Genomic DNA, 9,126 nt, shown 5'->3' with positions numbered 1-9,126 from the left:
GTTGGGGCTGGGTGGGGTGGGGGCAGCCAGGGGGTCAGGTGGGGGGAGCCCAAGCTGGGAGTTCAGGCTTAATGCCCCTGGTGTCTCTCCTTCTGGGAGGAGGGCTGGGGGTCTGAGGACCAGGGGGTGCTGGGCAGGTGGACGCCCGCCTGCTGCCATCCTGACAGGAGAGGAGGCAGGGAGCTGCCTGGGCACCTGGGTGGAGCAGGCCTGGAAGACCCACTAGGGGTCAGCAGGGCCTAGGGGCCTGGACACCTTCTCTGCTGGGTGTCCTACCTCTAGAGGCCTCTCGCTACAGCCAGGGGCCACGAGACCCTCAGTTGGAAAAACTGCTGGTGGTGGCACTGCCAAAACACATGGGAGGCCAGCCCTCCAGCATGCCCACCCCTAGGGTTCCGGGAGACAGAGAAGGCAGGAGCCCTGGGAGGCCAGCCTCTAACAGTCCTCCCAAGAGGCCAGGCCAGCCTCCTCCCAGCCCATCCTAGGCCAGACAGCCTCCCCCAGTCTTCCCAGGATGCCAGGCAGCCTCCACCAGCCCTTCCCACCTCCCTCAAGATGGCCCAAGGCAGGGCTGTGTGCAGCAGGCAGGGAGACACCAGCCCTAGGGGAGACCAGACAGGCCAAGGGAGGAGTTGGGGATCCCTCTTTGTGGGTCTAGGACCTAAGAAGGGCACCCAGGAAGCCCTTCCAGCCCCAGCTTACCCTCCACCTTTCCCAGAGGTGGGAAGACCCCACCACACCTCCCTCCTTCAGCTGGGGTCCAGGAGCCCAGGCTCGGTCCTGTTCTTGGGGACCATCCTGCCATCCCCAGGAATCTCACTGAGGAGACCCAGGGTGGAAAGACCAAAGGGAATTTTCCACAAGGAAGTGAGAAACAGCCACTGGTCAGTGGCCATGTCTGAGCAGGCTCCCCTGCCCCTGGGCCCCAGGACCCACCCCTAGATACCTGCCCAGGAAGCCTGCAGCGCGCCAGGGCAGGCCCCACTAAGAAACTCCTAGGACACCTGTCCCCTACATGCAAGGGTTGCGTTCCCCCCCAGAGTCCCAGCCCTGGTACTTCAGAATGTGACCTCTAGAGATGTCATTGGTCAGGCTGAGGTCCTTCTGGAGTAGGGCGGGTCCTATCTCCCACATGACGGGGGTCCTCATCAGAAGGGGAGATTTGGAGACATTCGCATGGGGCTGAGCCATGGGCAGATGAAGGCAGAGAGCAGGCTGCACTTCTACTGCCTCACAGCTCAGGAGAAGCCCACCTGGACTGGACATCTGGCCCGCGGAGCCCTGAGATGCTTTCTGTTGTGTCAAGCCCCGCTCCCCGCCGTCCACAGCACTTTGTGCTAGCAACCCCAGGACCCTCGCCCCGCGTGTGCTGGCGCACGCAGGTCCCAGGACCATGCCACAGGCACACATGCAGGCCACCCACAGCTCTGCACCTGCCACAGCCTCCCTCAGCACCCAGCCCCACCGTGAGTCCCTCGTGCCTTTCTCACACTGCCGGCCTGGGCTCTGGGCGCCCTTACCACCCAGCCACCCCTGAAGCCAACCCAACTGCACACTCGCCCGGAGCCAAGTTCACAGCATCAGAGCAGCCCTCCCCCTGGGAACCACAGGAAGCACGCTGTGCGAAATGCAGCCTCCCTCCCGCGGGTGCCACAGACGGAGAAGCCCACCAGACGCCCACCGGCTCCTCTGGGCTCCTTCCTGCCTGCCTTGCTGGGTGGCCACTGGGGTCCAGGAGCTGCAGGCTCAGTCCCGTTCTTGGGGAGACTTGCAGGTAGGCACCTCACCTTTGCTGGCCTCATTGTCCCTGAGGATGGAGAGAGTCCCTGCTGCTCCCCAGCTCTGAGAACACTGCTGCCACTGTGCAATCGTACCATCTCTGGGCCCTCTGCCTGTGGCCCACCCTGCTCCTGGCCCTCGCCGCAGGGGCGGGCCAGCAGCATCCTCACCGTGTCCCCAGTCTCTCCTGTCCCAGCCTCAGTGGAGCTGCTGGACAAGGGCCAGCCACACTTCTGCAGGAGTCACAGGTCTCCATGGCTCCAGCCAGGACCGGGGCTGTGCGCTGAGCAAGGGCGAGTGTCCCTGGGAGCCAGGCGCTCAGGAAACTGGTGAGCTGCATGGGCACAGGGGTGCGCTGGGCCCTGGCATGAGGCCGGAAGGGGCAGGAGCTCACGCCCTCAGGAGCAGGAGGGGAGATGAGCAAACTCAGGTGCGAGGGGTTCTGAGTGCTACGGAGGGGTTTGTCAGGCAGGAAACAGTGCGGATTCCCTTCTATAGTGGGTCAACAGTGGCCCCCCAAACATCGGTCTACCTGGAGCCCCAGAATGTACCTCATCTGCACATGTGATTAAGGTGAGGATCTGGAGGTGAGAGCATCCTGGATGTCCAGTGGGCCCTGAATCCAGTGAGAAGAAACCATGTGACAGCACAGAGACTGGAGTGAGATGGCCACACACCAGGGAACATCAGGGTCATCAGAAGATGGGCAGGTCAGGAAGGACCCCTCTCAAGAGACAGGAGGCAGCATGGCCCTGCCAACGCTCGTTGTTGGACTCCTGGCCCTGGAACCAGAAGAGAATGGGCTTGTGGTGGCTGTGGGCCAGCCAATCTGGGTCCCTCACTGAGGCAAGCTCCAGGACACTGGTGCTTTGTTTGGCTGCTCTTGGGGTCTCTGAGATGCCGAGAAGCCCAGGGGCAGGCTGATCTCAAGACAGGGCAGGGTCTTTCTAGGAGGATCAGGGGAGCGTCTGTAGAGAGACCCAGTGACTGCGCCAGGCTTCACCAAAGGGTGGGAAGAGAGCAGGGCAGCCAGGCAGAGGGTAGTCGTGCTATGTGACTAAGACCTGACCAACGTGAGCAAGAGGCTTGGGTGGACTGCCGGAAAGCGCTTTTACCTCCCCACTTTCCTCATTCCTGCTGCCTGAAATGCAGGTGCGATGGCTGCTTCTATCAAACCATCCTTGACTTCTTCCCAGTCCCACCCCTTATCCGATCTGTCAGGAAATGCTGGTGAGTCCATGTCCAGATGCCTGTGATTCTGAACATCCCTCCCACCTCATGTCTCTGCCCCAACCTGGGTCATCCTTGCTGCTGGAGCCTGGATTTTAAGTGTCCCCCAAAGGCCCAAGTGTGGAAGGCTTGGCCACCAGCCTGTGCTCTGGGAGAGAGTGAGACCTTTAGGCGGGAGGCCTGTGGGAGGAGGTTAGGTGTTGGGGGTGTGGTCTTGAAGGGAACCCTGGGAAGCCAGTCCCCCTCCTCCTCTTCCTCTCGCTGCCACCAAGAGATGAACCAGCGTCCTCTCCCATGCACTCCCTACCAGGACATTCTGGGTCACCACAAAACAAGAGGGCCAAGTGACCCTGGACTGTCACCTCCAAAACCATGAGCCAGTATAAAACCTTCCTCCTTTTAAGTTGACCAACTCAGGTCTCTTGAATGGTGATGGAAGCTGACCAGGACAATGGCTTCTCTCCCAGACTGTATTGCTGTAGTGCTGTCCTGCTGGGCCCCAGTCTTGCCAGCACACAGCAGCCAGAGGGTCAGCTCACGCCCTTCCTCAGCCCAGGCCCTTGCAGCACAGTCTGCCGTCACCTTCCCAGCACCTTCACCTGTTGTTCTGCTGCAGCCATACTCCTTCCGGAAGGTCCCTCCCCAGGCCTGGGGACTGGCTGTGGCCTCCGCGGAGCACAGTCTTCCCAGCCCTCCTGCCCTGCCACCCCTGCCTCTCCATCTGTGGAGAAGGGCAGCGCTGCCCCCCCGCCCCGCACTGCCCTTGCTGCGGCCTTCCTGGGCACGTCCCCCTCCCCCTGCCGTCTGCCCCCTCACTGCTCATCAGGCGTCCCTCCCCCTGCGGCGGAAGCTCTGAGGCACTGCACGGCCGAAAGGAAGCTTGGGCCTGAGGATGGAGGCTCCCGCTTCGGCCTGGGCCTGCACCCCACCAACAGAGCAGACCTCGGTTTTCAAGTCACTGTGGCTTTGGGTTCCTGACAGAGGCAGCCAGCGATGACCCCCAGCCATGACCGTCTCCGTTCTTCACAGGGGAAACCGAAGTCATGCCCTCAAGGCCACAGAACTCCTAAGGGTATGGCCAGGTGTTGAGCAGGTCACAGGTCACTGTGACCTCAACACCACTGGGCCACTTCCACCTAACCCCCACACTTAGGGGAGGGTGGGATCGACGAGGGTTGGCTCTTCGGCGGTGTCGATCCTACACTGCTCCGCAGAGTCCGGGGCTTTAGGACACACTGAACACACTGCTGAGCCCCTGTGTGCTAAACTGGAGCCTCAGGGCCAACCCTCTGCAGACCTCCAAGAGAAAGGGCAGCTGGGCCCCACGCCAGGGCTCCCTTTGCCCAGGTCTCAGGATGTGAGCCCTTGCCAGGCCCAGCAGAGGGTGGGCAAGGGGGGTGCAGTGGTCCCGCGGCAAATGTGTGTCCCCAGGCCCTCAGGGTGGGGTCTGAGGGTGGTGGGCCCTACCTGGCCCCAGACAGCAGCACGGGGAGGGGGGCTGGCCAGACAGTATGACCTTCACAGATGTCTGCTGCTCAGATAAGAGCTGCAGGTTATCATGTCGGCCACCTGGAGGGGACTTCCCATGAGCCTTCAGTTGAGAATTCCACAAGATGAGAACCTGCTTTCCTCTATAATTTTGTCCCTTTTCTCAAATTTCTGTGCCTGGACACAGGTGGAGGGCATACAAGGAGACGCACACACAGCGGCCAGCCAGCACACACAGGCCTCTACCGGGCTCTGGCAGGTTCCCCTGCAGGCCCCTGGGAAATTCACACATGGCCACCCTACATGTTTGGGCAGGAGGCAGGTCATGGAGGCATAGGAACAGAAGCGGTCATTTCTGAGCACGTTCTCCATCTCATTTCCTTCTCCTGGTGTCCTCGCACCAGAGCCCAGCTGACCCCATCCAGGCTGGCGCTGACCACCAAGTGGCGCAGGGTCTCTGTAGGGTACAGGCCTCAGTCTTCTCTGGGCCAGGCAGCACCATGGCCACCTTCTGCCCAGCCTCAGCCTTGGGCAGATCCAGGCTGAGACCAGCACACACTCAGCCTGCCCTGCCCTGTCCGGGATCCTGTGTCCAGGAAGGTCAGTGAGGGGAATACAAGGCCTCACATCACCCAAGACGAGAGCTGAGACCTCAGGCTGCTCAGGCCACATCACAGGCAGAGGGTAGAGGGTAGGATGTGTGCATCCCAGCTGGCCAGCATGAGACACCCCAAAGACTTTCAATTTCTCACTGCGGAAGGGAGAGGCAGCAATGCCCCCAAACCCGCACTTGCCCACACCCTGGCCTTGCTCAGGAAGCCTGTGGTGTGGGTGGGAGGGCCTGGGGTCCTCACCTGTGTCCTCCGCAGGCAGATGCTGGAGTTGCTGATACTAAAGACAGGGAGACCACTCTAGGGCTGGCTACTCCCGGCAGCAGATCAGCAGAAATGTTACCAGTTTCCCCAAAAAGGTGCACCCAAGTGGGGCTTAACTCCAGGAAAGACTGTGACCCACGGGGTCAGAAGTGACTGGACCTCAGAGAGCCCTGCCTGGCGTGGGGATTCTGGGCCTCTTTGCTGATTAGAACTCAGCTCCTTCAAGGGCCTTGATCCTGGAGACAGAAATCCCTGTTTTCCTTCTGTGAGGCTGTGGGATAAGCTACAATGGGGAGGGGGTAGAGAATCAAAGGGACACAGCTGGGAGTCCTGGGGCACAGTTGGGCTGTGTCCAGATCCTCCTTCTAGCAGCTGCAGCCCCCCACCCCGTCCCTGTGCCCTTGGCTACCCTGCAGCTGGGCAGGACAGTGGCCCCAGGGAGATATGCAGGTATGCAGCATGCCCAGGCTCCAGAGAGCCTTCCCAGCTGTGCAGAGGCCCAGGCAGATCAGATGCCGCCTGGTGATTAAGGCCCCTGACAGCTGAGGAGTGATGGGGCAGTGAGCAGGGGGAGGGAGGGAGGCAGGTTCTCCTTGGGGACAGAGTGGAGCCGGCAGGGAGAGAAGGCTGAGGCGGTGGGTGCCCAGTGGGCAAGAGAGGCTACTTCTAGGACCAGGCTGGGCCAGAACCTCCAGGTCACACCCGCAGGCCATGGTTGGGACACCCGGTGCGTAGGCTTTGCGCTCCGAGGAAGACAGACAGGCCTGGGGAACAGGAAGGTTGCAGCCAAAGGCTGGGGAGCGTCGGTGCCAACTGCCTTCATCCCAGAGGCCAGGCCAGGGCGGCCCTGGGCCCAGGCTCTGCCGCCTGCCCAGTGTGAGCCCCCAGGCCTGCTGCCCTTGATGCTGCCACCTGGGGTGCTGCCCCAGAGAGATGGCCCTCTCCGCCTCCATGCTGGGCAGGGAGAGGCTTAGGAGTCAGAGATCATCCTGCCTTTGTCTGCCTCTTTGTCCAGCCCCAGCGCCAGGCCTACTTCTCTTCCTTCCCTGTGGCCCCACAGACAAATGTCCTGTGCTTAGCATAGGTGGGAAGACCTGTCCGCATCCTGGGGAAGGACAGAGCCTCAGGAGCTGCCCCCAACAGGAGGTCTTGAAAGGGACTTCTTGCCCTGGAAACCGAGCCATAAGGTCACTCTCAACTGACAGAGTCCTAAACTGGCCATTTCATGGCCATGTGTGGGAGTTGCCCCAAGAGGCGATTCCTAAGAGGTACCAGGCCTGGCTTTCCTAGCACTGCACTCCAAACCCCCGGGAAGGAGGAGTCTGCTCGGCCACCTGCCAGGCCTACTGTGTAGTCTGTGGGGCCAGTGCAAGTTGAGAATTTGGGGTGCCTTGTTCAAAAGGCAGAAAAAAAATGCCATCAACAGTGTTTAGTCTAAAGCTTTTCCCTTCTTTCCACCGTCTCTCCACTTGCCTGTTTTGTTTTTTGTATTGGGGGTTGAACCCAGGGCTGCTCTACCACTGAGCCGCTTCCCCAGCTCCCCACCGCCTCTTATTTACTTTTTTTATTTTATTTTTTTTTTAGTTTTCGGCGGACACAACATCTTTGTTTGTATGTGGTGCTGAGGATCGAACCCGGGCCGCACGCATGGCAGGCGAGCGCGCTACCGCTTGAGCCACATCCCCAGCCCTTATTTACTTTTTTTAAATTTGAGACAGGGCTTCGTAAGTTACTGAGGCTGGCCTTGAACTTCAATCCTGCATCAGCCTCCTGAGTCGCTGTGGTAACAGGCGTCCACCACCAGGACGGCTCCATGGTTCTTTTTATTTGCCAAATACATCATTATAAAATAAAGAAGGGCTGGGGGCAGCTCAGTGGTAGAGCACTTGTCCAGCACGCCCGAGGGTGTGGGTTCCGTCTCCAGCACCACAAAAAAAAAAAAAAAAAGAAAGAAAGAAAGAAACATTTAAATGATCCGCATGGCTTTCGCTGTCCATCTCTGTGTTGTACAACGCCCGCTCAGAACCCAAACAGAGGCCAAACCTGGGACCACACCCACCAGCATTTTGTAGTCAGCGTGAGCACAGTGTCCTCATTACCAACACGGTACATGAACTGCACCAGAGGAACTAACTCTTTGCTTCTTTGTCTCTGTGGTGCTGGGGAAGGAACCAAGGGTGTGCTCGGCTAGCCCCCGGCCACCCCCTCCCAGAGCCGACTGTTTTTACTTGGCTTCTCCATGTGTGTGCATTCCACAGAGCTGCTCTTCCCTGCTTCCCAGGGAGGAGAGCAGGACAGGAAAGGAGCCTTGGGCTGCCCTCTCCTCCCCTCCTTCCCTCTCACCCCAGGGCAGGGGGCAGGTGGTCAGTCGGCTGACACAGGAAGGAACACAGGGCACCTGCCGGCCTCTGTGCTTCCATTAGGGCAATTTCCATTTCCAACAGGAAGTGTGGCCCCCCGGGGCCCTTGATGACCCAACCTCGCATGGTGACCACCTTGCAGCTGGTCCCTTGCAGTCCAGGGGCCACTAGGTTCTGTGCTTGCGGCACTGAGGACTCTGCATGCAGACGTGGCCTCGAGGGACCCTGTGAGGCGCATGGCAGCTCTGAAGGGCCTGCTCCAGCACCCCCCAGACCTCTCTTACAAAGCAAGTGCAGAGATAAATCTGTTAAGAATTCCAGAGCAGCATTCACGCCAAGGGCACTTTCTCAGTCTGCACCTTCTGCAACTGTAATGGGTACCACCCAGGAAGCCAGACTTGTTTCTTGGCCAGGAGTCGACCTACAAATGTCAGATACGGCTCAGGGGTGAGGAGAGCGGCTGGGAGAAGGCAGAGTCATGGAGGGACACGTGCAGGGCTGGGAAGCTCCCTTAGGGCCCCGGATTAGGGTGCCACACTGGTGGCCCTGCCCCTCTTCATCACAAACCTCCTCCCAACCCTCCTGCCCTGGTGAAGCAGCAACAGCCCCACAAGGAGCCCCACCACCCCTCTCCCTTCTTGCCACCTAGGAGTGAGCTCCAGCGGCCGCCCACTGCCCCGCCCAGTTCCTGCCAGGCTCCAGGCCCAGGGCTGTCCTCTGGCCCTCTGGAGCCCGGCACCTTGAAGAAACCAGGCCCCCCTTCCCTCTAACCCTAACGTGACCCTCTACCTAACGGGCTCTTCATTCTTATCCCTCTCTAAACACCTCCTGGAAGACTCCCTGGACTGCTCGTCCCCCCGACTGGGTCACAGGTGCCCTGCCCAAGTGCCAAGAGCTCTTGCATTTATAGGACATCTGTCTCTTCCACCGTGACAAACAGGAGGTCAGTGAGCTCAGGACAGAAACGTGTCAGTACTCCAAAAAGAAGGTGGGCAGGTGGTAGGTAGATGGTGGACAGAAAGGGGAACGGACAGGTAGGTGAATGGGTGAGTGAACAGGTAAGTGAATGGACAGGAGGGTGAATAAAGAATGGATGAGTGTATGGATAGGTAGAATTATGGAAGAGAGGATGGATGATGGATGGAAGGGTGGATGGATGCATGACTAGAGAGCAGGATGGATAGGTAAGTGGGTGATGGATAGGTAGGTAAATAAATGAAGGAATGGATGGATAGATGGGTGGACGGAAGGGGGCAGTCGGTGGAGAGCGTGCAGATGGGTGTGTTGGTGGGTAAGTGTGCAACTATGTAGATGGATGTATGGGTGGGTGGATGCGTGGACAGATGTTATGTAGACAGGTGGATGGAGGCACAGGTGAATACAGGGGTTGGTGG

Source organism: Marmota marmota, unplaced genomic scaffold (genome assembly GCF_001458135.2).
Source record: "Marmota marmota marmota unplaced genomic scaffold, marMar, whole genome shotgun sequence".
Taxonomy (NCBI): Eukaryota; Metazoa; Chordata; class Mammalia; order Rodentia; family Sciuridae; genus Marmota; species Marmota marmota.
Note: the sequence above shows the minus strand (reverse complement) of the source record.